The 26,943-nt window shown below is 47.4% G+C and overlaps 1 protein-coding gene across 33 annotated transcripts in view; it reads left to right on the top strand.

Moving 5' to 3' along the window:
- The window catches only part of RFX2 (regulatory factor X2), a 208,254-nt gene that overhangs the window by 61,075 nt on the left and 120,236 nt on the right, over positions 1-26,943 (top strand). For 30 of the 33 annotated variants that reach the window (XR_013531020.1, XM_035286217.3, XM_035286212.3 and 27 more), the window contains exon 1: positions 21,464-21,544. The exons of 2 other annotated variants lie outside the window; for them this stretch is intronic. The gene's annotated coding sequence lies outside the window, so the exon portion shown is untranslated. One more of the 33 variants, XM_078360305.1, reaches the window with a different exon arrangement.

Genomic DNA, 26,943 nt, shown 5'->3' with positions numbered 1-26,943 from the left:
GGGATTGAGCTGACTGGATGCTGCATCACTGCCATGCGGTGTCCTCCATTTCTTAATTCACTTCTGCTCCTTGGTCTAAGCACTTAGGTTTCACCTGTGGTTGACTTTTTAGCTCTTCTGGACATGTTCTGATTATGTAACTTTGCAACCTGGGGTCCATGGCAACTAAAAGACAACTCACAACTTTGTTACATAAAAGTTCAACCGGACTGGTCCGATATGGTTACATAATGAACTCTCACCACTGGGTGAGGTTAAATTGCTATAATAGAAATATGTCCCTTTCTCATTCTTTTTCACAGCTGTGTAGTATTCTATTTCACAGCTGGAATACTATACAGCTGTGAAAAAAGAATGAGATAACATAGCTATAAAATATCCCTTATAGATAACATAGCTCCAATATATCCCTGTCTCATTCTTTGTCACAGCTGTATAGTGTTCCAGGTATGAAATGGAATGGTCATAGTATTCTGGCTGTGAAATGGAATACTATAAAGCTGTGAAAAAGAAAGAGACAGGGATATTTCATAGCTATGTTATCTATTGGCATGCAAGAAATCACTCCAAAACTTAAAACAATGATAATCACTTATCATCTCTCATGGTTTTTGAAGGTCAGAAGTTCAGACAGGGCATATCTGGGGCAGCTGGCAGTCCTGAGGTGCTGGAACTGGCATGTATCAGCTGCATGAGTAGGAGCCAACTGCATGCATCTCTTCTCAGTTTCCCATTTGGTTGTATCACATCAGTCCATTGAAATCAGCGACAGTGGGAGTGTTTACACCACAGGAATTGGCCCTGCATGGTGGTACACACCTGTAGTCCCAGCTACTCAGGAGGCTGAAGTAGGAGAATTGCTCGAGCCCAGGAATTCAAGGCTACAGTGAGCTGTGATCACACCACTGCACTCTAGCCTAGGCAATAGAGTGAGATTCTGTCTCTAAAAAAAAAAAAATGCACTTGAGAATTTTAGCAAATCTAAGTACATTTAGATTCTTCTAAAATTACCGTGTGTGGGATTTTGGTGGGACCATCCCAAAGGGTTTAGTAATAAAATGCCCCTTTATATTGTTGAGAATTTTAAATGACTCTTTAAAGCAGTTATATTCCGGTAAATATTGAATAACTGGCTCTTGAGTGGCATGGGGCACTGATTCGCAGCGTTTGCCAATTCCTGTGGTGTAAACGCTCCCACTGTGGCTGATTTCAAGGTACTGATGTGGTACAGCCGAAGGGGAAACTGAGAACAGATGCATGCAGTTGGCTCCTACTCATGCAGTTGATACATGCCAGTTCCAGCACTTTGGGAGGCCAAGAGAGGGGGAATGCTTGAGGTTAAGAATTTAAGGCCAGCCTGAGCAACATAGAGAGACCTTGTCTCTCCTAAAAATTTGAAAATTAGCGAGGTGTAGTGACATGCACCTGTAGTCCCAGCTACACTTGGGAGGCTGAGGCGGGAAGATTGTTAGAGCCCAGGAATTTGAGGTTGCAATGAGCTGTGATTACACCACTGCACTCCACCCTGGGCAACAGAGAGAGACCCTATCTCAGTTTAAAAACTAAAATACAATAAGTTTTAATGAATTAATTTTTGTTATGTCTCATGGTCTTTAAATGGCCCACATTTGGCCGGGCATGGTGGCTCACACCTGTGATCCCAGCACTTTGGGAGGCTGAGGCAGGCAGATCACAAGGTCAAGAGACTGAGACCATCCTGGCCAACATGGTGAAACCCTGTCTTTACTAAAAATACAAAAATTAGCTGGGCGTGTTGGCAGGTGCCTGTAGTCCCAGCTACTTGGGAGGCTGAGACAGGAGAAGTGCTTGAATCCAGGAGGCAAAGGTTGCAGTGAGCCAAGATCGCACCACTGCACTCCATCCAGCCTGGCGACAGAGCAAGACTCCGCCTCAAAATAAATAAATAAAAATTTAAATGACACACATTTGACAGTAGTTGTTGACAGTACCAAGTAACACTGCTAGAGCAGAGAACAGGTGTGGCCAGGTGGATCTGAAGCCTTACAGTTCCTTGATGTGTCATCTGCAGCCATGAGCAGCCTCATCCAAGGCTCGTGTCAGGGCTTCCAGTATGGAGTGAGATCTGAAAGTGTGTCTTTGATCCCTACATCTGACACTCGCTGTTTACCACGAGCGACCTGTGTCACTGTGGATGCAGCTACTGGAATGTTCCAGGTGTCGAGCGAAGACCATGAAGCCAGGGTGCAGCTGTCGGAAGAGACCAGAAGGGGGCTCCTGGTAGATGCAGCTCCATACGAAGTCTCCAAGTCCCCATCTGCACACGTATCCCATCTTTCTGTCAATTCGCAGCCGGTACGCTCTTTCAGCCAGGATCAAGCCAGCAACTGGGTCACTACTACAACAGTGCACACAAATCAGAGCACCACGGACACTTAAGTGCCCTGTGGGAAAACACTTAACTGGATTCAAAAAGCCATGTACATCATTGCAAGAATTTTTGAAGCGTGTATTTGTTAATGAATAAAGAAGAGAAGTTGGGCTCTGTAGACATAATTTCAACTTTTTTTTTTGCGGGGGGGGGACGGAGTTTTGCCCTTGTTACCCAGGCTGGAGTGCAATGGCGCGATCTCGGCTCACCGCAACCTCCGCCTCCTGGGTTCAAGCAATTCTCCTGCCTCAGCCTCCTGAGTAGCTGGGATTACAGGCACGCGCCACCGTGTCCAGCTAATTTTTTGTATTTTTAGTAGAGACGGTGTTTCACCATGTTGACCAGGATGGTCTCGATCTCTTGACCTCGTGATCCACCTGCCTCGGCCTCCCAAAGTGCTGGGATTACAGGCTTGAGCCACTGCGCCCGGCCATAATTTCAACTTTTATAATTATTTTTTTGAGACGGAGTCTGGCACTGTCGCCCAGCCTGTGGTGCAGTGGTGTGACCTCGGCTCACTGCACTCCCCGCCTCCTGAGTTCAAGCAATTCTTCTGCCTCAGCATGGTGGTACATGCCTATAATTCCAGCTACTCGGGAGGCTGAGGCAGGAGAATCACTTGAACCTAGGAGGTGGAGGTTGTGGTTAGCTGCGATCGCACCATTGCACTCTGGCCTGGACAACGAGCAAAACTCCATCTCAAAAAAAAAATAAAAGAGTAAGCAAAATACATGTGGTGGGAGAAGTCAGAAAAATGGGGTATTAACTGGAAAAGGACAAGAGAGAACTTTCTGGGAGAAGGGAACGTTCTATACCTTGATCCAGGTGCTGATAAGCACCAGGATCAGTTGCTTTTACACGCATGTAAAAGTCACACATATGTAAACAGTTAAGAATTGTGCACTTTGATGTATGTAAGTTACATCTCAATTTGGGTGCTTTTTTTTTGAGACAGGGTCTCACTCTGTTGTCCAGACTGGAGTGCAGTGGTGCATTCGTGGCTCACTACAGCCTCAACCCCGCTCAGCTCAGGTGCTCCTCCCACCTCAGCCTTCCACAGTCTGGGATTACAGGCATGAGCCACAGTGCCCAGCCTCCTGTCTCTATTAAAACAATAATAATAATAAAAGTGATGAAGTTCACGTGGTGATATCCTTAAAATCATGCGAATGAAGCCAGTGTCCTTTATAAAGATGTGAACTAGCTGCAAAGCCCCCTCTGTCCCCTTCATTAGATTGCCATGCCAAGTTGTAAGGTAAATCTTTGTATTAATTCTCCCAGCACTTGGGGAGGCTGAGGCAGGCAGATCACAAGGTCAAGAGATTGAGACCATCCTGGCCAACATGGTGAAACCCTGTCTTTACTAAAAATACAAAAACTAGTGGGGCGTGTTGGCAGGTGCCTGTAGTCCCAGCTACTTGGGAGGCTGAGACAGGAGAAGTGCTTGAATCCAGGAGGCAAAGGTTGCAGTGAGCCAAGATCGCACCACTGCACTCCAGCCTGGCGACAGAGCTAACATTTGGGCACAGAGCCTAGACTACTCAACACGTAGTGTTACTGTTACACATCACCATGACCAGCTTATTTCTTTATTTATTTATTGAGGTGGAGTCTTGCTCTGTCACCCAGGCTGGAGTGCAGTGGTGAGATATCGGCTCCCTGCAACCTCTGCCTCCTGAGTCAATGGATTCTCCTGTCTCAGCTTCCCGAGTAGCTGGGATTACAGGCGCTTGCAGCGCCCGGCTAATTTTTGTATTTTTAGTAGAGATGGGACTTCACATGTTGGCCAGGTTGGTCTCAAACTCTTGGCCTCAACTGATTTGCCCACCTCGGACTCCCAAAGTGCTGGGATTACAGGCGTGAGCCACCACGCGCAGCCTGATTTTAATTTTTTTGTAGAGATGAAGTCTCACTTTGTTGGCCAGGCTGGTCTTGAACTCCTGGCCTCAAATGATCGTCTTGTCTTGGCCTCCCCGAGTGCTGGGATTACAGGCATGAGCCACCGCGCCCAGCCCCATTTCTCTGTTTTTTTTAAAAACCTCTTTTTGTCTCATTCCTCACCTTTTTTTTTTTTGAGACAGGGTCTTGATCTGTCACCCAGGCTTGATGCTATCTCTGCTTACTGCAACCTCCGCCTCCCAGGTTCAAGCAATTTTTGTGCCTCAGCCTCCCCAGTAGCTGGGATTACAGGCTTCTGCCACCACGCTGGCTGATTTTTTTGTATTTTTAGTAGAGACGGGGTTTTGCCATGTTGGCTATGCTGGTCTCGAACTCCTGACCTCAAGTGATCCACCACCTCAGCCTCTCAAAGTGCTGGGATTACAGGCGCCACCATGCCCAGTTACCCCTTTTAATTTATCTCCAAATTCCCCTTTTTTCCTCCTTCTATTTCTCTTTTTCCTCTTTCCTTTCCTTCTTCCTTACCTTTGAAGTTAATATGGAACACAGAGCCATTCTGTCCTCCCGCTCCCGGTTGCCTAGAAGTGGTTAATACCTTCGGCTGAAAAGATTTTTTTTTTAATGTGTTTGATGTGTATTCAGCTTGCCCCTTTGAAGGCTGTTCGGGGTCACAAGTATTTGCTATGGAAATGATTCAGGGTTGCAGGGAAATGTGGCAATGGATGGCAAGAAATCCACGAGAAATAAAAGATCTCTGTGGCACTCAGGTGCTTTTTACACAAAATCCGCTATTCAGAAGCCCTGTCATTATGGAAATTGTCCTTTTATGCTACTCTTGAAAGGATCAGATGCTCAAACTCAGGTTTGTACCAAGTAAGAGGCTCTTAAAACCACGCATCGGTGCATAAATGGCCTGTAAAGTTCTAATAGCGCTGGTTAATTAACAGTCATCAGTTAAATAAAGACAATCAATTAGGGAGAAGCTTGTCTGGGAGAAAAAAAATAGTTTTAACAATCACCGAGGGTAAATTCTCTCAAGGAGGTCTGGAAAGCTAGGAAGAAGAACGGTTTTGTATCATTCTCATATTCAAATTCGTTTTCAGTGGCCCTGTGGTTTTACTAATTCTTTCCTTGTAAACATGCTGTCTAAATGTTTTTGTTTGAGGCAAGGAATGGTGGCTCATGATTGAAGCTGAGGCAGGAGGACTGCTTGAGACCAGGAGTTTGAGACCAGTCTGGGCAGGAAGGCAAGACCCTGTCTCTAAAAAGAAAAAAATAAAATAAAATAGCCAGGCATGGTGGTGTCAGGTGTCTGTAGTCCCAGCTACTCTGGAGGCTGAGGCAGGAGGATCCCTTGAACCCAGGAGTCTGAGGTTGCAGTGAGCTGTGACCATATGACTGCGCTCCAGCCTGGGCAACAGAGCAAGACCTCATCTTTAAAATAAATGAACAGCCAGGCACGGTGGCTCAAGCCTGTAATCCTAGCACTTTGGGAGCCGAGGCGGGTGGATCACAAGGTCAAGAGATGGAGGCCATCCTGGTCAACATGGTGAAACCCCGTCTCTACTAAAAATACAAAAACTTAGCTGGGCGTGGTGGCGCGTGCCTGTAATCCCAGCTACTCGGGAGGCTGAGGCAGGAGAATTGCCTGAACCCAGGAGGCGGAGGTTGCGGTGAGCCGAGATCGCGCCATTGCACTCCAGCCTGGGCAACAAGAGCGAAACTCCGTCTCAAAAAAATAAATAAATAAAATAAATGAACAAATAAATAATTTTTGTTTGATTTTATTTTGTATTTTTGCAGACAAAATATCTTTTTATATTTTATCATGCCTTTTGACTTCCATGGCAAAAAGAAATTGAAGAAAAATAATATTTGTGCTCAGTAAACACACACAAAAACGCGCAGACAGACTCAGCAACAGGAAGGGAGGTTCGATGAACGTTGAGCCTCCTTCTACTGTTATGTATATTATTACTATTATTTTTTTTTTTGAGATGGAGTTTCGCTCTTGTTACTCAGGCTGAAGTGCAATGGCATGATCTCGGCTCACCTCAACCTCCGCCTCCTGGGTTCAAGCGACTCTCCTGCCTCAGCCTCCCAAGTAACTGGTCTTACAGGCATGCCCCACCACGCCTGGCTAGTTTTTTAAAAAATATTTTTAGTAGAGACGGGGTTTCTCCATGTTGGTCAGGCTGATCTTGAACTCCCAACCTCAGGTGATCCACCTGCCTTGGTGTTGGAAGTAGATATTGGAAAACAGTTGCCTCCCAAAGTGCTGGGATTACAGGCATGAGCCACTGTGCCTGGCCTACTGTTGCGTATATTCTTAGTGTGTATTTTTTATCTTTCCGGAAATATTCTCTGCATATACAAGCACGCTGCAAAGGAGCGCAGAGGAGACATGGTTCCGGGTGGAGGGGAAGCACCTGGGTTTCAGAGACTTACTGCTTGTATTCAAACCCCAGCTTTGCGATTTGCTCGCTAGCTCTGTAAGTATGGACAAGTGACTCAGCCCTTCTGTAGCCTGGTGTGGTGGGCAGCCTCTATGAGGGACCCCAGGATTCCCATTTTCTCATGTTCACACCCTTATCTAATCCTTCCCCTTGAACGTGGGACAGAGTCTCGCTCTGTCGCCCAGGCTGGAGTTCAGTAGTGTCACAATCTCGGCTCACTGCAACCTCCGCCTCTCGGGTTCAAGCCATTCTCCTGCCTCAGCCTCCCGAGTAGCTGGAATTACAGGCGTTCCCCACCACACCTGGCTAATTTCTGAATTTTTAGAAGAGACTGACCAGGCTGGTCTCAAACTCCTGGCCTCAAGTTATTCACCTGCCTTGGCCTCCCAAAGTGCTGGGATTACAGCAGGCATGAGCCTCCATGCCTGCCCGGTAGATATATACTTTAAAATGTGCAACTTTGTATTTGTTTTATTTTATTTTGTTTTTGAGACAGAGTCTCACTCTGTTGCCCAGGCTGGAATGCAGTGACACGATCTCAGCTCACTGCAACCTCTGCCTCCTTGGTTCAAGTGATTCTTCTGCCTCAGCCTCCTGAGTAGCTGGGACTACAGGGACATGCCACCACACCCAGCTCAGTTTTGTATTTTTTGTAGAGACCATATTGGCTGGTTTGGTCTCGAACTCCTGAGACCTTGTGATCCGCCCACCTCAGCCTCCCAAAATGCTGGGATTATAGGTGTGAGCCGCCGCGCCCAGCTTACATCACACTGTGTGTATCCACTCCTCCAGGGACGGACACTTTCTGGCCATTATGAGTTAATGCTGCTAAGGAACATTCGTGTACAAGTTTTTGTGAAGACGTTAGTTTTCAATGCCTAGGGGCAGACACCTAGGAGTGGCATTGCTGGGTCCCCTGGGACTTCCACATTTTACATTTTGGGGAACTGGAACTTTCAGTTTTAGAGGTGGGGGCGTCCCAAGGAAACCAGGATGAGTTGGCCACCCTGCAAATGATTCGTCCTCGGTGTCACTTGCCCGTGAGCCTTAGGTATGAGAAGCAAGGGGGTCAGGTGTTGCCTCGTGCACACCCCTTTCCCTCCTCCAACATGGTTCGAGTGGCTCCTTGAAGCAGGCAAAGCTTTCTCTCTGGAATGAATTGAACCAGAGTCCACTAGAAGAAAATATCAGCCTCACCTCCATTCATTCAGGAGTCAAGGTTCATCTCGCTTCTCCCTGGCTGTCCTATGTCAAAAGGAATGCGGCATTTCTGCAATTTTTCTTTTCTTGTTTTAAGAGATGGGTCTCTCTCTGTCACCCAGGCTGGAGTACAGTGGCATAATTATAGTTCCATCTCCTGGCCTCAAGGAATCCTCCCACTTCAGCCTCCCAAGTAGCTGGGACCACAGGCGCATGCCACCGCACACTGCTAAGGTTTTTTAAATTATTTTTTGTAGAGATGAGATCTCAGTGTGCTGTCCAGGTTGGTCTCCAACTCCTGAGCTCAAGCAGTCCTCCCACCTGGACCTCCCAAAATGCTGGGATTACAGGCATGAGCCACCATCCCCCACCCCGGCCGATGTGGCATTTCTTTGATATGACATTACTTGGGCCACCGTAGGGATACTGGTGAGCAAACAGTGACCAAACAGAGTGTAAGTCCAAGCTGAAATTTTCTGCAGGAAATGCACACCTGTTTTCTTCTGCTGTGTAACATATAATCACTATAATCACTGTTTGACCTTGAAATCGTAGAATTTCAATGAAAAACTAAGGGTGAATCTCAGAGCAGCTCTTACATCTCTTTTCTCTCTCTCTCTCTCTCTCTCTCTCCCCCTTTCTTTCAGACAGAGTCTAGCTCTGTCACCCAGGCTGGAGTGCAGTGGTGCCATCTTGGCTCACTCTAACGTCTGCCCCCTGGGTTCAAGGGATTCTCCTGCCTCAGTCTCCGGAGTAGCTGGGATTACAGGTGCGTGCCACCACGACCAGCTAATTTTTAGATTTTTGGTAGAGACATGGTTTCACCATCTTGGCCAGGATGGTCTCAATCTCTTGACCTCGTGATCCACTCGCCTCAGCCTCCCACAGTGCTGGGATTACAGGCTTGAGCCACCGCGCCCGGCCCCGCTCCTTTTTTTAGAGACAGGGGCTTGTTCTGTCCCCCAGGCTGGAGTACAGAGATGACATCTTAGCTCACTGCAACCTCCACCTCCCAGGTTCAAGCAATTCTCCTGCCTCAGCCTCCCAAGTAGCTGGGAGCACAGGTGTGCACCTCCATATCCAGTTAATTTTTGTATTTTTCTTAGAGTTGGGAGTTTCGCCATATTGGCCAGTCTTGAACCACCGACCTCAAGTGATCTGCCCACCTTGGCCTCCCAACATGCCTGTCCTGAAAGCTTCCTTTTAATGGTAATTGGATTTTCTTAAAAAGTCACAGGATAGGGTCCCCACCTGGTCCTGCCCCTCTATTGGAGACAACTGTCATTTAACCAGCCTAAACCCACTACTGTGTACAGTTAGTTCTGCGGTAATATGATATATTTGTTACTAAAAATCACTGGCCTGGGCAAAATTGTGCAATTGTAAAGATGAGGTTAGGATGATAAATACTCAGAACTTTGTCAGTGAGTGACACATTAGAAAACAAGGGGAAAGGGCTGGGCGTGGTGGCTCACATCTGGAATCCCAGCATTTTGGGAGGCTGGGGATCATGAGGTCGGGAGTTTGAGACCAGCCTGGCCAACATGGTGAAACCCTATCTCTCCCAAAAATACAAAACTTAGCCCGGCGTGGAGGTGCACACCTGTGGTCCCAGCTACTTGGGAGGCTGAGGCTGGAGAATTGCTTGAACCTGGGAAGCCGAGATCATGCCACTGCACTCTAGTCTGGCTGACAGAGCAAGACTCCGTCTTGGGGAAAAAATAAAAAATAAAAATATGAAACAGAAAAAGGACCTAATAAATATGGTAGCAGGTTTTTAAAATACTGTTGTTAAGATGTGATTCACATGCTATGAACTCATCCTTCTAAAGTGTATAATTCAGTGGTTTTTAGTATGTTCATAGAATTGTACGACCACGACTACTACCAACTTTAGCACATTTTTATCACTCCCAAAATAAAACCCCCATATACTTCAGCAGTCACTCCCCATCACCCTCTTCCCCTAGCCCCTGGCAATCTTTGTTTGTTTGTTTTTTTCCCTTTGAAATAAGGTCTCACGCCATCACTCAGGCAGAAGTGCAGTGGCATAATCACAGCTCACTGCAGCCTCTAGCTCCTGGGCTCAAGCCATCCTCCTGCCTCAGCCTCCCAAGTGGCCAAGACCATAGGCATGTGCCACCACACCCAGCTAATTTCCTTTCTATCTTTTCTTTCTTCCTTTCCTTCCTCCCTTCCTTTCTTTTTTCTTTCTCTCTCCCTCCCTCCTTTTCTTCCTTCCTCCCTCCCTCCCTCCCTCCCTCCCTCCCTTCCATCCTTCCTTCTTTCCTTCCTTTCTCCCTCCCTCCCTTCCTTCCTTCCTCCCTCCCTCCCTTCCTTCCATCCTTCCTTCTTTCCTTGCTCTTTTGCCCAGGCTGGAGTGCACTGGCATGGTCTCGGCTCACTGCAAACCTCCCCTCCCAGATTCAAGCGATTCTCCTTCCTCAGCTTCCTGAGTAGCTGGGATTACAGGCGCCTGCCACCATGCCCGGCTAATTTTTGTATTTTTAGTAGAAACAGGGTTTCACTATGTTGGCCAGGCTGGACTCGAACTCCTGACCTCATGATCCACCTGTCTTAGACTCCTAAAATGCTGGGATTATGAGTGTGAGCCACCGTGCCTGGACAGCTAACTTTCTTTCTTTCGGGCTGGATGCAGTGGCTCATGCCTGTAATCCCAGCACTTTAGGAGGCTGAGGCAGGTGAATCAGCTGAGATCAGGAGTTCGAGACCAGTCTGACCAACATGGTGAAACCCTGTCTGTAACTAAAAATACAAAATTAACTGGGCATGGTGGTGTGCACCTGTAATCCCAGCTATTCAGGAGGCTGAGGCATGAGCATCACTTGAACCTGGGAGGTGGAGATTGCACCACTGCACTCCAGTCTGGGCGGCAAAGTGGGACTCTGTCTTCTAAAGAAAACCGCAAAGAAAACCCACAAATATTCATTTCCTTCCTTCCTTTCTTTCTTCCTTTCTTTTTCTTTCTTTCTCTTTCTTTCCTTCCTCTCTCTCTCTCTCTCTCTCTCTCTCTCTCTCTCTCTCTCTCTCTCTCTCTCTCTCTCTCTCTCTCTCTCTCTCTTTCTTACAAAACAGCATGCAACTCCACAAGAAGCCAGCCCTCCTCCCTCCCCCAGTACCAGAACAAAATGTGTACCTCAGCCTTCACGGCCCAGAGGAGCCCAAGCAGCCCACCTGACCCCGGCACCAGGTTCCAGTTGTCTTTTGTATATTGATATTGTGCGCTACAACCTTGCTGAACTTGTTTCTTAATTATAATCGCGATTTAGTAGATTCCTTAGGATTTTCTGTATACAAGATTATATCACCTACAATTAGAAGTGGTTTTACTTCTTCCTTTCTAATCCAGTAGCCTTTTATTTCTTTTTCTTGCATAATTGCCCTGGCTAGCTCCATCAGTATAATGTTGAATAGAAGGAGTAGAGTGGATATCCTTGGATCGTTCCTGGCCTAAGGGGGAAAGCATTCAGCTTTTTGCCAATAAGTACTATAATATTAACTGGGATTTTCACGGATGCCTTCTATCAGGTTGAAAAAGTTCTATCTTTAATTTTTTCTGCTTTTATCATGAGCGTTGGAATTTGTCAAATGCTTTTTCCGCATCTATTGAGATGATCATGTGGTTTTTGTCCTTTATTCTACTATTTTTTTTTTTTTTTTTTTGAGATGGAGTTTTGCTCTCGTTACCCAGGCTGGAGTGCAATGGCATGATCTCAGCTCACTGGAGTGCAATGGCGCGATCTCGGCTCACTGCAACCTCCGCCTCCTGGGTTCAAGCAATTCTCCTGCCTCAGCCTCCTGAGTAGCTGGGATTACAGGCACGTGCCACCATGCCCAGCTAATTTTTGTATTTTTAGTAAAGACGGGGTTTCACCATGTTGACCAGGATGGTCTCGATCTCTTGACCTCATGATCTACCCGCCTCGGCCTCCCAAAGTGCTGGGATTATAGGCATGAGCCACCGCGCCCGGCCCTATTCTACTATTATGACTTTTAAAATGTTGCCCCAATCACCTTTGCATTCTTGGGATAAATTTGACTTGATCATAGTGTACAATTCTTTTTATCTGTTTCTGGATTTGGGATTGGGGGTTTTTGCATTTATGACCATAGAAGAGACTGGTGTGCAGTTTTACTTTTTATTATAATGTCTTTGTGTGGTTTTCTGATCCAGATAATACCAGCTTCATAAGATAGTAGGGAGTGTTCTCTCCTTTTCTATTTTCAGACAGCAGATGCTCCTCAAATTATGATGGGGTTATAGCCTGATAAACCCATCGTAAGTTAAAAATATTGTAAGTCAAACAATCATAAGCTGGAGACCATCTAGTTTGTAAGGGATTGGTGCTAAATTTTTTTTTTTTTTTTTTAGACGGAGTCTTGTTATGTTGCCAGGCTAGAGTGCCTTGGCTCACCGCAACCTCTACCTCCCAGGTTCAGGCGATTCTCCTGCCTCAGCCTCTTGAGTAGCTGGGACTACAGGCACATGCCACCACGCCCAGCTAATTTCTGTATTTTTAAGATGGGGTTTCACCATGTTGGCCAGGATGGTCTTGATCTCTTGACCTCATAATCTGCCTGCCTTGGCCTCCCAAAGTGCTGCGATAACAGGTGTGAGCCACCATGCCCAGCTGGTGCTAATCCTTCTTTAAATATTTGGAAGAATTCACTAGTATAGCCATATGGTCCTGGGCTTTTTGTGGAAAGTTCCTTTTGGATTACTACTCAATTTCTTTACTTGTTGTAAGTCTATTCAGATTTTCTATTTTTTATTGAGTTAATTTTGGTAGTTTGTGACTTTCTAGGAATTTGTCCATTTCATTTAGGTTACTTTTGGTTACTAGGTTTCATTTAGTTTATCTACTTTGTTGGCATACAATTGTTCATAGTATTACTTCTTTTTTCTTTTTATTTCTGTAAGATGGTTAGCGATGCTTCCTCTTTCATTCCTAATTTTAGCAATCTGAGTCTTCTCTCTTTTTTCTTAGCTAGCCTAGCTAATTAGAAGTTTGCCAATTTTGTTGATCTTTTAAAAAAACTGACTTGTGGTTTTGTTGATTCTGCTGATTTCTTTTTCTTTTTCTCTCTCTTTCCTTCTTCTTTCTCTCTCCTTCCTTCCTTCCCTCCTTCCTTCCTTCCCTCCCTCCCTCCCTCCCTCCCTCCCTTCCTTCCTTCCTTCCTTTTTTGAAATGGAGTCTAGCTCTATTGCCCATGCTGGAGTGCAATGGCTCCATCTTGGCTCACTGTAACCTCCGCCTCCTGGGTTCAAGCGATTCTTCTGCCTCAGCCTCCTGAGTAGCTGGAATTATAGGTGCCCTCCTCCACGCCCAGCTAATTTTTTTGTATTTTTAGTAGAGACAGGGTTTCACTGTGTTGGCCAGGCTGCTCTCAATCTCCTGACCTCATGATCCACCCACCTTGGCCTCCCAAAGTTCTGGGATTACAAGCATGAGCCACTGAGGCCAACCCCAATTTTTAACTCTCTATTTCATTTGTTTCTTCCCATATCTTTATTATTTACCTGCTTGTGCTGGCTTTGGGTTTAGTTTCCTCTGTTTTCTCAGTTTCTTCAGATGGTAGGTTGTTGATTTGAGATCCTTCTTTATTAACATAGGTGTCTACAGTTACACATTTCCCTCTGCATTAGCTGCCTCCACAAACCTTGGTAGGTTGTGTTTTAATTTTATTCTCTTCAATATATTTTTCTTTTTTAATTTTTTTTTTTTTTTTTTAAAGATGGGGTTTCACCATGATGGCCAGGCTGGTCTTGAACTCCTGACCTCAGGTGATCCACCCACCTCGGCCTCCCAAACTGCTAGGATTACAGGCGTGAGCCATCGCGCCCAGCCCTTTTTCTTTTTTAAAATGGACTCTGTTGCCCAGGCTAGAGTGCAATGGCGTGATCTTGGCTCATTGCAACCTCTGCTTCCCAGGTTCAAGTGATTCTCCTGCCTCAGCCTCCCGAGTAGCTGGGATTACAGGTCTCCACACCTAGTTAGTTTTGGCATTTTTAGTAGAGATGGGGTTTCACCATGTTGGCCAGGTTTGTCTTAAACTCCGGGCCTCAGGTGATCCCCTGCCTCAGCCTCCTGACGTGCTGGCGTGACAGGCATGAGCCACCACACCTGGCCCTGAATGTGTTTTTTCAGTTTCCCTCCTGATTTCTTCTTCGAGATTGAAGAGTTTTACACATCTTAGATGGTTAAGAAATACATGAATAGTATCGTAAAAATGACACATTGCCATGAAGGAGGACTGAAGTTCGCTTGAGGAAGTGGCTGTTGGAGGATTGCAGCTTGTGAGTCACTGTGAAAAGGTAGAAAAGTTATCTGCCATGGGGGAAGCTGTAATGCGCGGTGTAGATAGATGTGGCTCGTGATTCCCGGGAAACTGAGGTGCTGGCAGGTATCTCAGACGTGTGCTTCTGCTTATTTCGTGCAGTCCCGCGTGATTTGGTCCAGGCAGGTGCAGTTTTCTATGTACCTAGTGTTTCCTGCAGACAAAATCGTGCATAAGGAAGGCAAAACCCACATTACGTTCACATTGTTTCCTATCGTAGCCACCATTTTGGGACTAGTTCACATTTCCAAGAGAAGCGTTCTAGCAGAACGGAGCATACGGAGCGGCTGCAAGGCACCTCTTGTTGCACCCAAAATCATTATCCCTCACTCCCCACGTCTAGTCCACTGGAGTCTTCTTCCATATGTGCCCCCAGTCCACCCACTCACGTCCACCTCCACCACCAGGCACCTAAACCAAGCCACCATACTTTCTCACCCAGAAGCAGTGGGACAGACTCCTCGGTTCGCTGTCACTTTGTCTCCTACGATCTGTTCCTCATGAGGTGACTCAACTGAGCTTTTGTAATCATTCATTTATTTTTAAGACGGAGTTTCGCTCTTGTCGCCCGGGCTGGAGTGCAATGGCACCATCTCAGCTCACCGCAACCTCCGCCTCCTGGGTTCAAGCGATGCTCCCGCCTCAGCCTCCCGAGTAGCTGGGATTACAGGCATGCACCACTATGCCTGGCTAATTTTGTATTTTCTTTTTCTTTTTTTTGAGACGGAGTTTCGCTGTTGTTACCCAGACTGGAGTGCAATGGCACGATCTCGGCTCACCGCAACCTCTGCCTCCTGGGTTCAGGCAATTCTCCTGCCTTAGGCTCTCGAGTAGCTGGGATTACAGGCACATGCCACCATGCCCAGCTAATTTTTGTATTTTTAGTAGAGACGGGGTTTCACCATGTTGACCAGGATGGTCTTGATCTCTTGACCTCGTGATCCACCCGCCTTGGCCTCCCAAAGTGCTGGGATTATAGGCGTGAGCCACCGCGCCTGGCTAATTTTGTATTTTTAGTAGAGAAGGGGTTTGTCCATGTTGGTCAGGGTGGTATCGAACTCCCAACCTCAGGTGATCCACCTGCATCAGACTCCCAAAGTGCTGGGATTAGAGGCATGAGCCACTGCACCTGGCCTATTTTTATATTTATTTCTATTTTTTGAGATGGAGTCTCTCTCTGTTGCTCAGGGGGGAGTGCAGTGGCATGATCTTGGCTCACTGCAACCTCTGCCTCCCAGGTTCAAGCTATTCTCCTGCCTCAGTCTCCCGAGTAGCTGGGACTACAGGCGCCTGCTACCATGCCCAGATTATTTTTGCATTTTCAGTATAGACCAGGTTTCACCATGTTGCCAGGCTGACCTCAGGTAATCCACTCTCCTTGGCTTCCCAAAGTGCTGGGATTATGTAGGGTCCAGCCGTACAGGGTCCTGTGATCCCCTCTCTACAGGCATGGAGATGAGAAACTGTGGAAATAAAAGACAAGACACTGAGAAAAAGAAAACAGAGTTTGGGCCCAGGGGTCCACTGCCAGCCAAAGCATGGAGTCCAGCAGTGGCCCCGAGGGCATGGACATTCTGACTTAGTGACTAAGTACAAAGCAGGGAGCCGGGTAGGTGGGCAAAGCACTGGTGGTCAGTGATAGGGTCAAGTAAATCACGTGCCTTGGAGATCGGGGTCCAGGACTTCCAAGTAGCCAAGGCGAGGAGAAAACTTAATGCGTCAGCGCTCTTTACATACTTGTCAAAAATATCAAGGACACAAAGATTTATGTTACTGTTACTAATTCCTATCTTCTAAGAAAAAGAGGAACCAGGTGCAGAAGCGGAACCTGGGAGTAGACACGGAACGTGACCGCTGAAGCAGAGCACCACAGAGACATTTAAGCCCCCGGATGTCTGTGGGCCTCCCTGACAGCCGTCAGGCCCACCGCAAGAACTTGGAGGAGTGGAGTTTTCTCCTCACTCCCCCAGGAAGGACACGTCTCGGCCATTTGGGACATCTCCCCTAGCTGGCTAAACAGCAGGCGCTTTCCCAGTGCTGGCGCTGCCGTACAGCACAGCCGGGGCGCCCTCCAGCAGTCCTATGCGGGCGTGACAGAGGGCTTAGAGCGTCTTGCCTTAGGATCACTTTGTTCACGATGTCACCCCAGTTCCATGCTCCATAACCCAATAATCATTAGTAAAATTAAAACGTTATATTGAGTATATATAACATTATGATTATATGTGAATAAATCATTATATATAGGAATAACTATGTGCTTACATTTCTAATTCTTTTCTGATTTAATATTCATATGGGAACAGGCTGAGGCTTCAGATCCTTGCCTCAGCACTTGGGGGGTTTACCCCCAAAACAGGATTACAATCTGATCCTGGCCTCAACTGAACTTTTAGAATCATAGTTAAGACTAGGCATGGCGGCTCATCTCTGTAGCCCCGGGACTCTGGGAAGCCAAGGAAGGACGATCACTTGAGGCCAGGAGTTCAAGACCCTGTCTCTACAAAACAAATTTTTTTTTTTTTTTTTGAGACGGAGTTTCGCTCTTGTTACCCAGGCTGGAGTGCAATGGCGCGATCTCGGCTCACCGCAACCTCCACCTCCTGGGTTCAGGCAATTCTCCTGCCTCAGCCTCCTGAGTAGCTTGGATTACAGGCACGCGCCACCATGCCGAGCTAATTTTTTGTATTTTTAGTAGAGACAGGGTTTCACCTTGTTGACCAGGATGGTCTCGATCTCTTGACCTCGTGATCCACCCGCCTTGGCCTCCCAAAGTGCTGGGATTATAGGCGTGAGTCACCGCACCCGGTCTAACAAAAATTCTTTTAATTAGCCAGTCATGGTGGCACATGCCTGTAGTCCTAGGTACTTGGGCAACTGAGATGGGAGAATCCCTTGAACCCAAGGGTCTGAGGGTGCAGTGAGCTATGATTGTGTCACTTCACTCCATCCTGGGTGATAGAGTAAGAGTCTCTTAAAAATTAATGAACAAGCCAGGCGCGGTGGCTCATGCCTGTAATCCCAGCACTTTGGGAGGCCGAGGTGGGTGGATCACAAGGTCAAGAGATCGAGACCATCCTGGTCAACATGGTGAAACCCCGTCTCTACTAAAAATACAAAAAATTAGCTGGGCATGGTGGCGCGTGCCTGTAATCCCAGGTACTCAGGAGGCTGAGGCAGGAGAATTGCCTGAACCCAGGAGGCGGAGGTTGCAGTGAGCCGAGATCGCGCCATTGCACTCCAGCCTGGGTAACAAGAGCGAAACTCTGTCTCAAAAAAAAAAAAAAAAAATTAATGAACAAAATAAAATAAATCACAGATCGGATTACATCCACCCACTACCCCCGCCCCGCCCTGCCTTGCCCCCTGCACACTCTGCTGCTTAAAACCTTACATGGGGCAGGGCCCGGTGGCTCATGCCTATAATCCCAGCACTTTGGGAGGCTGAGGCAGGTGGATAGCTTGAGGTCAGGAGCCTGAGACCAGCCTGGCCAACTCTACTAAAAATACAAAAGCTAGCCAGGCGTGGTGGTGTACGCTTGTAATCCCAGCTACTCAGGGTGGAGTGGGGTAAATTGAGGCAGGAGACTCCCTTGAACCTGGGAGGTAGAGGGTGCAGTGAGCCAAGATTGCACCACTGCACTCCAGCCTGGGCCTGGGTGACAGAGTAAGACTCTGTCTCAAAAAAAAAAAAAAAAAAAAAAAAAAGCTGGGTGCAGTGGCTCACACCTGTAATCCTAGCACTTTGGGAAGCCAAGGTGGGTGGATCACAAGGTCAGGAGTTTGAGAGCAGCGTGGTCAGTTTGTAGAAACCCTGTCTGTACTAAAAATACAAAAAACTAGCTGCGTGTGGTGGCAGGCACCTGTAGTCCCAGCTACTCAGGTGGCTGAGGCAGGAGGATTGCTGAACCTGGCAGGCAGAGGGTGCAGTGAGCCGAGATCAGCCACTGCAGTCCAGCGTGGGTTACAGAGCTAGACTCCCTCTCAAAAAAAAAAAGGCCCCTCCTCTGGTTTCCCAGTCCGATTGGGACTCCTCTGTGGCCTCCAAGAAAATGATCGCCATCATCCCCTGACTCACTCTCCCCACCCACTCACTGCCCTTCCCCTTTCAGTTGGCTACAGCCATGCCCAAGGACCTGCTTTTGGTGTCTTCTGCATCAGCTTTCACCCTAGGGATTTCAAATTCCAAACTGTCTTCCTTTGTTCCTCGTTTTTTCAACCTTGGTTCAGATGTCAGTTCCTCAGAGAGAGACCCAGGGTGACCAGCTCCTCCCACTTTGAGAATTTCCCGGTTTTAGCGCTGAAATTCCCATGTCCTGGGAAACCCCTCAGTCTTGGGCCAAGCAGGATTGTTGGACATCCCAGGGAGATCAACTCTGGCTGCTCTATCTAAGAAAAGCCCCACTCACCCACTTCTCCCACCAACTCACTACTGTATCACTTTTTCTACAGGCGTGAGAATTTTATCTATTTTATTTACACCTGTGTCCCTAGCACCTAGCAAATATAGGCTCTATCTATCTATCTATTACATACATGTAATATATATATTGTTATTATTTTTTAGAGACAGGGTCTTGCTCTGTCTACCAGGCTGGAGTTCAGTGGCACAATCATAGCTCACCGCAGGTTCAAACTCCTGGGCTCAAGCCATTCTCCCACTTCAGCTTCCTGAGCAGCTGGGACTATAGGTGTGCACCATTGTGTCTGGCTATTAATTTATTATTTTATTTTAGTTTTGTAGAGATAAGGTCTCACTATGTTGCCCAGGCTGGTCTTGAACTCCTGGCCTCAAACTATGCTTCTGTATGAGCCTCTGCACTTGGACCTCAATAAATATTTTTGACTAAATTAATAATTGAATGAAAGAGACTGATTACCGTAGACCATTTAAGCTTAAGATTCTGTCACATAACTGGGCATGGTGGCTTATGCCTGTAATCCTAGCACTTTGGGAGGGCAAGGTGGGTGAATCACCTGAGGTCAGGAGTTTGAGACCAGCCTGGCCAACATGGTGAAACCCCATCTTTACTAAAAATACAAAAATTAGCCAGGTGTGGTGGCAGGCACCTGTAATCCCAGCTACTCTGGAGTTTGAGACAGGAGAATTGCTTGAACCCAGGAAGCAGAGGTTGCAGTGAGCCGAGATCATGCCACTGCATTCCAGCCTAGGTAACAGAGACTCTGCCTCCAAAAAAAAAAAAAAAAAAAAAAAAATCCCATTAGAAGACGATGAAATCAATTTAGCAAATTACGGTCAACATTTTAATTAACATGAAACAGAACAGGAAGTATCAGTGCATTAAAGTATAATTTTGTTACTTTAAATGATACTTTATCATTACATGTATCATTTCATGGTACCTCAGTTACAGTATCATTTGTTTTAGTTACAGATGTGTTTGTGTGGACTGAGCCCCTAGGTAAAATGTATTTCCTGTTGTATGCTGTGGTCAAAATGTTTGAGAACCCCCCCATCAAGAGCATGGACTTTGGCACTAGACTACTAGGGTTCTGATCCATCACAAGCTGTTTGACACTGGGCAAATTCACTCATTCTTTCTGGGCCTCAGTTTCCTGATCTGAAAAATGGGGATAGGTAGGGCATGGTGGCTCACACCTGTATTCCCAGCACTTTGGGAGGCTGAGGCCGGCGAATCACTTGAGGTCAGGAGTTCGAGACCAGCCTGCCCAACATGGTGAAACCTCCTCTCTACTAAAAATACAAAAGTTAGCTAGCGTGGTGGCATGCGCCTGTAATCCCAACTACTCAGGAGGCTGAGGCAGCAGAATCGCTTGAATCTGAGAGGCAGAGGTTGCAGTGAACTGAGATTGTGCCACTGGACTCCAGCCTGGGTGACACAACGAGATTCTGTTTCAAAAAAAGAAAAAGCCAAAAAACGGGGATAATGCCTAGCATCTTTCTAAAGATGTGATTGTAATATTTAAGGAGTTTGCATATTTTAAAAATGCTTAGATCACTTTCTGGCACATAACAATTTAATCAGCACTCTCTAATATGATTTTTTTATTGAATGAATGAGGGCTGAAGCCTAATCTCCTGCCTTGATTTCAAAAAGTTTGAAAAAAGTACCAACTTTTTTCTCCTATTGTGCTAGCCCCTTGTCTCCAATAACTATATAAGTTTACTTCTTTATTCTGTTTGCTGTCTCTGTTCCCTCACTAGAATAAAAGCTCTATGAGGGTCTGTCTGTTTCAGTCCTACTCATAGCTGAAATCTACCAGCTTGAGAGGAGGGTGGTGAGTTTGGCAAGCATTTTCTGTAAAGAACCCTATAGTAAATATCTTAGGCTTTGCGTGGGACAGGCCGTCTTTGTGCAACTACTCCACTCCGCCCCTGTGCTGTCAAAGCAGCCTTCCAAACTGTTCCCAAAAATGGGCGTGGCTGTGTTCCAATAAAACTTTATTTACAAACCCAAGCAGGCAGAATCTGACCCACACGCCACAGTTTGCCAACTTTTAAACTGGTTCAAATTACTGGACCCAATACGATAAAGTTGTCTCCTATCAAGTTCACATTTCACAAAACCTCCTTTTGATAGATTTGTTTCTTTTAAACATGTAAAAAAATATATATATTTAAATTTTCAGCTGGTGGGCGGTGAAAAACAGGCCGCGGGCCAGAGTTTGCTGACCCCTGATCAGACTGTCCCCACATGTTCCATATTTCTCCTGTGGAGTAAACGAAGTCCTCTGGGTCCCCTAAAACTAAACTTTCCGAAAACCCGCCACCAACCCCCGGCCCCGCGCGCTCCTACCGTTCGCCAACCCTCCAAGCCGCGCGCGCCTCCCGCCAAGACCCGCCCCCCTCAGCGGCGATTGGCCGCACCACGCCCTCTTTTACAGCGGGAACCGCCCCCTTTTTCTGACAGACTCCGCAGACAGCCAGTGGGACGCCGTAGGGTCTCGTGCCACGCCTTCTTCGGGCCCGTTGGAGGCGGGCGTGGGCGGGCCGTTAGGGAGGCGGGGCGCGGAGCCTGGTAACCGTTGCCGGTAACAACGCTCCGCCCCGTCGGGCGGGCAGGCGGCGCGAGGCTGGCGGGCGGCGGGAGCCGGAGGAGGAGCGGCCGCAGCCGCCACCGCCGCCGCCATAGAGACTGTAGCCGTGGAGACTGTTACTTACCAACGGGGACCAACACGCAGCAGCCGCTGCCGCCGCCGCGGGAGCTGCTGCCCGAACTCCCGGCCCGAACTCCAGGTGACCAATGCGACCGGCCCGGCCGGCGAGTGCGGGGGACGGCGGGGACCAGGCTCGGGGGACCGGGGGGCGGGCAGCACGTCCCCGCCGCTCACCCCAAACGTCCGGGGACGCGCCCGCGGGACCAGCCTCCACCACCCGGTCCCGCGCTCGCGGCAGAGTTTGGGGGGACCCTGGCGACGCTCCCACTTTCCTTCTTGACCGAACGCGGGGGAAGTGCGGCGCCGTCGCCTCACTTTCTACAAAACTTCCTGAGGTTGGCGCGTCCGGGGACCGCTTTCTTTGCTTACCCTCAAACTCGCTGAGTTGGGGGCGCCCCGGGAACGTCTCTCAGACTCTTCAAACTCCCTGAATTGGGGGCACTGGGGGGGTCCTCTTCTCACTTTTGCTCCCCAGATCTCTGTTAGGGGCACCCGGGGACCCCTCTTTTACTCATACGCTCAAAATCTCTGAATTAGGGGCACCTGGGGACCGTCTTCTCATTTTTACTCCCGAGACCTCTGAGTTGGGGGCATCTGGGGACCCTTCTTTTACTCATACCCTTCAACTCCCTGAATTGGGGGCACCTGGGCTCTCTTCTTACTTTATTCCCTAAACCTCCGAAATTGGGGTGACTCCAGAGCCCTTCTGTCACTCTTAGCCGCAAACTCCTTGCATTGGGGGGATCTCGAAGACTCCCTTCTCATCTTTACCCCAAATTCCTAGATTTGACTTGTCCCGGGAAACCCCTTTTTAATAGACTCCCAGACATACTGAATTTGGGGGCACCCCTGGAACGCTTTTCTCATTCCTTAACTAAAAGCTGGTGAGTTTGTCCTGGGGCGAACCCCTCCTGCCCTTCTCACTCTTTCATCCCAAACTCCTTCTCACCCTTTCATCCCAAACTCCCCGAGTGAGCTTCCCCGGGAACCATTTCTCACCTTTTTACCCCAAATCCTCGGGTTCAGAGCTCCTCGGACACCCCTTCCCCTTCTCCCTGTGACCCTACATTCCTGAGTTTGGGGGTTCGTCCGTCCGCCAGTCCTTTCGTGCCCTCCCCCCGGGAATCCCCTCCGCACGTCCGTCCGCAGCTCCCGACTTAGGACATCTGGAAAGAAGAAAAGTTTCACCAACGCAAGTAAAACTTTTTTTCTTTTCGATTTATTATTTTGTTAAAAAATCTAAACTCCTCGGTGGCATTTTCTCCCGAGGTTGTGCGAATGCGTGTGTTTGTGGATTTAAACTCCACCCCCTGCTCCCCCAGCGTGCGCGCACGTGTGCGCGCGCACACACGCACACACACCCTCACTCACTCACTCGCTCCCCAAATACTCATTTATTTCATTTCCCTTTCCTCCGAGAAGCCACCGCGCTCCCCCGCCACCAGCCTCAGGCTCCGTTCCTGTTGGTTTTCCTCGCTGCTCGGCTGGGAAGTTGGGTTTCCCGATCCTAGTGGCTATTTCAAGGGCCCCCGGGAGCCCCAAGCGCCCTGGCCATTCTGGCGGCTGCCGGCGCGGTTCATCCTTCTTATTTGTTTATTTATTTTTTGAGACAGAGCTTCGCTCTTGTTACCCAGGCTGGAGTGCAATGGCGCGATCTCGGCTCACCGCAACCTCCGCCTCCTGGGTTCAGGCAATTCTCCTGCCTCAGCCTCCTGAGTAGCTGGAATTACAGGCACGCGCCACCATGCCCAGCTAATTTTTTTTGTATTTTTAGTGGAGGCGGGGTTTCACCATGTTGACCAAGATGGTCTCGATCTCTTGACCTCGTGATCCACCCGCCTCGGCCTCCCAAAGTGCTGGGATTACAGGCGTGAGCCACCGCGCCCGGCAGTCTTCCTATTTTAAAGTCCTATTTGTGCCGCAGGAATGGGGGAGGGAGAAGGCCGGATGGAGAGCCAGACCCAGGGCGGGCTGCCTTATCCCCGCCTCCCCCCCAGGCCTCATTCGTAGAATGAGGATTGGGGTGTTGTTAGTCTTGCGCCTCCTCGCAATCGTTTTCCTGCTTTGTGCTGTAAATGACCAGTGCAGGCTTTGAGTTCTTTCCCTCTCAGCCAGCTTCATCTCTGCAGATCCAAAGCATCAAACCTTGTACGCGCTTCATTCTCTGTTTCAACTAAGAGTCCCCCCAACAAAGGAACGGTAGTAATAAGGACACAAAGCAACAACAAATACTTAAAAAAAAATTTTTTTTTTTGGTTTGTTTTTATTTGAGACGGAGTTTTGCTCTTGTTACCCAGGCTGGAGTGCAATGGTGCAATCTCAGCTCACTGCAACCTCTGCCTCCTGGATTCAGGCAGTTCTCCTGCCTCAGCCTCCCGAGTAGCTGGGACTATAGGTGCGCACCACCATGCCCAGCTAATTTTTGTATTTTTAATAGAGACGGGGTTTCACCTTGTTGACCAGGATGGTGTCGATCTCTTGACCTCGTGATCCACCCGCCTTGGCCTCCCAAAGTGCTGGGATTACAGGAGTGAGCCACCGCGCCCGGCCAAAAATATTTTTTCATGTACATATCATTGACATGTATTTTATCTTTTATCTTTTTTTTTTTTTTGGCAGAGTTTTGCTCTTGTTACCCAGGCTGGAGTGCAATGGCGCGATCTCGGCTCACCGCAACCTCCACCTCCTGGGTTCAGGCAATTCTCCTGCCTCAGCCTCCTGAGTAGCTGGGATTACAGGCACGCGCCACCATGCCCAGCTAATTTTTTGTATCTTTAGTAGAGACGGGGTTTCACCATGTTGACCAGGATGGTCTCGATCTCTTGACCTCATGATCCACCCGCCTCGGCCTCCCAAAGTGCTGGGATTACAGGCTTGAGCCACCGCGCCCGGCTGCATTTTATCTTTTTATGTCATGCCCTCAAACATTGTTTCCTTATGGAAAGATCCGTACCTCCTGTCCTTCTGGATAAGGAGGAAAGGGGCATCTGTACTTTGTCCTGCTCTAGTTTAAAGACTTGAACTGATTGTAAAATAACCTTAGAAATGGCAACTCACCTATTGTGACCAGAGAAGAGCTCCCAGTAACCTCCCTATGAAAAGAATTTAAGTTCTTGAATCACTAGTGCTTTTTCATCAACTGTGGTATGGAAGGGAACTTACCGTGTATGATGGGAAAGTTCGCTGTTTCTGTGATTTTGTGACAGTTCCTCAGACTTGGGTCCGGAACGGGTTCTGAAATAGTTTGCGCCTGCAGGGAAAGCAATGCTCAATTATTTTAGTTCTTTAGGTTCATTCTTATAAACCACTGAATCTGAGAAGAGAGAGACAGAGTTATTAATTACCTCAGTAACAGGACAAGTTATTTGAGATCACTTGATACCTTCTGCATAAAGGGCACACGTTACCTCAATGTATATGTGAGGATATTGCTCATCTTTCAACACTGTTCATTACTGAAGTACTGTTAAGGATGGTTCTCACCACATATGGAGGTGCTGAAGAATCATTTATCTGGGTCTTATTCCTTAGATCTAATTGTTTAGTTTTACGTGAGAGTTATAATTAAATATTAAATTAGCTTAACTTTAATATTATAATGGAGTCAAAATTTTAAATGTACTTGTGGATTTTTTTGTTGGTTTGTTTTGTTTTTGAGACAGGGTCTCACTCTGTCACCCAGGCTGGGCCGCAGGGCAGTGGTGCAATCTCAGCTCACCGCAACATCTGCCTCCCAGCCTTAAGCGATTCTCCTGTGTCAGCCTCCTGAGTAGCTGGGATTACAGGCGTAAGCCACTGTACCTGGCCTCTCAGCCTGTGGATTTTTATGGTAGCTAGTGATTATTTTGCTCGTAAACTTCCGGGGCCAGAATAAACCATATCTTAGAGTATATATTTATTTCTAAAGTTGATAGCTATTTATTAAATATTTAAATATTTTGGCTGGGCACTGTGGCTCATTCCTGTAATCCCAGCACTTTGGGAGGCCAAGGCGGGTAGATCACCTGAGGTCAGGAGTTCAAGACCAGTCTGACCGACATGGAGAAACCTCGTGTCTACTAAAAATACAAAAATTAGCTGGGTGTGGTGGCATACCTGTAGTCCTAGCTACTTGTGAGGCTGAGGCAGGAGAATTGCTTGAACCCAGGAGGTGGAGGTTGCAGTGAGCCAAGATTTTGCCATTGCACCAGCCTGGGCAATAAGAGCAAAACTCCATCTCCAAAAAATAATAATAACAATAAAATAAGTAAACATAGATATTTAAATATTTTGAAATACATATTAAAATATTAAAACGGATATAAAATATATTTATGTATTTTATCTTAAAATATTTATATATTTGAATATAAAATTTAATCATAATATAAATACATTTTAAATATAAAACAAATATATTTAAATATTTACAGACATTGAAACAGTATGCTCCCATATACATACTCACTTACTTGTAAAATATAAAACTTTCGAAAAGCAAAGGGACGTTTTCATCTTGCTTGTCAGGACACTCATTAAACTAGAGGGGAGAGAATGCAAGTCTGTGGTCCCATATCTGAAACGAGTCCAGGGCACTCCCGCTAAACACAGCCGTATTTCTGCACTGAACTACATGAATATTCACACGAAGTGCAGATGAGAAGGACCATAAGTAACCTCATGGCAGTCCAGGCCAGCTTTTGTCACCAAATGAGTTCATGCCAAATTTGCAAAAAAACTTCCAGTTTTCAGAGTTTACTGGATTTCAGTATTTGTGGGCTTATGTATTTTTTTTAAAAGATGTTTTCACTCCCTCTCTAGAATTTAAATGACAATTAGCTCCTCTGCTGGTCATGTTCTAATGTTCTCTCGTGCAGACATATGCCTGGCATAGTGAAAGGTCTTATTTTTTTGGATGGTTGGATGGATGGATGGAGGGGCAGGCTGATGGAATATATGCTGGGAATTAGAGAGAAAACTGAAAACCACCTACTTGCTTCTTGGAAACTCTAAGATCAGCAAAGGAATTCTCATAGGAAAGAAATACAGCGGAAGACCCAGAATGAAGGGGGTGAAAGGGGTAAGCGTTGGTGAAGGAAGAGTAGGGAAAGGTCCAGAGAGAGACCCTGACAGGTCTAGAGGGAACTGGAGCCTGGGGAGCTCCAGACTGGATACTTTCTGCAGGAAACGTCTATCCAGCTGCCTGCTGGGCACATCCACGTGGATTCTGATAAGCCCCTTAACCTCAAGGTGGCCAAGCTGAGCCTGTCATAGTCCCTCCAAATCTACTCCTCCCAAAGCACCCCCCAACTCCTTAGTAAATATCAACTCAGTTCTCCCCATTATTCAGGCCAAACCTAGACACTGTCCTTGACTACTCTCTCCCAAGTCACCAGGAAATCCTGCTGACTCCACCTTCAGTAGTTACCCACAACCTGACCATGCCTTGCCACCTCCGCTGCCAGCCCCTCTGGTCCAAGCTAGAAGCCCAGAGGATTC

Source organism: Callithrix jacchus, chromosome 22, assembly GCF_049354715.1.
Source record: "Callithrix jacchus isolate 240 chromosome 22, calJac240_pri, whole genome shotgun sequence".
NCBI classification, from domain to species: Eukaryota; Metazoa; Chordata; class Mammalia; order Primates; family Cebidae; genus Callithrix; species Callithrix jacchus.
Note: the sequence above shows the minus strand (reverse complement) of the source record. Positions and strands in the feature narration are given on the sequence as shown.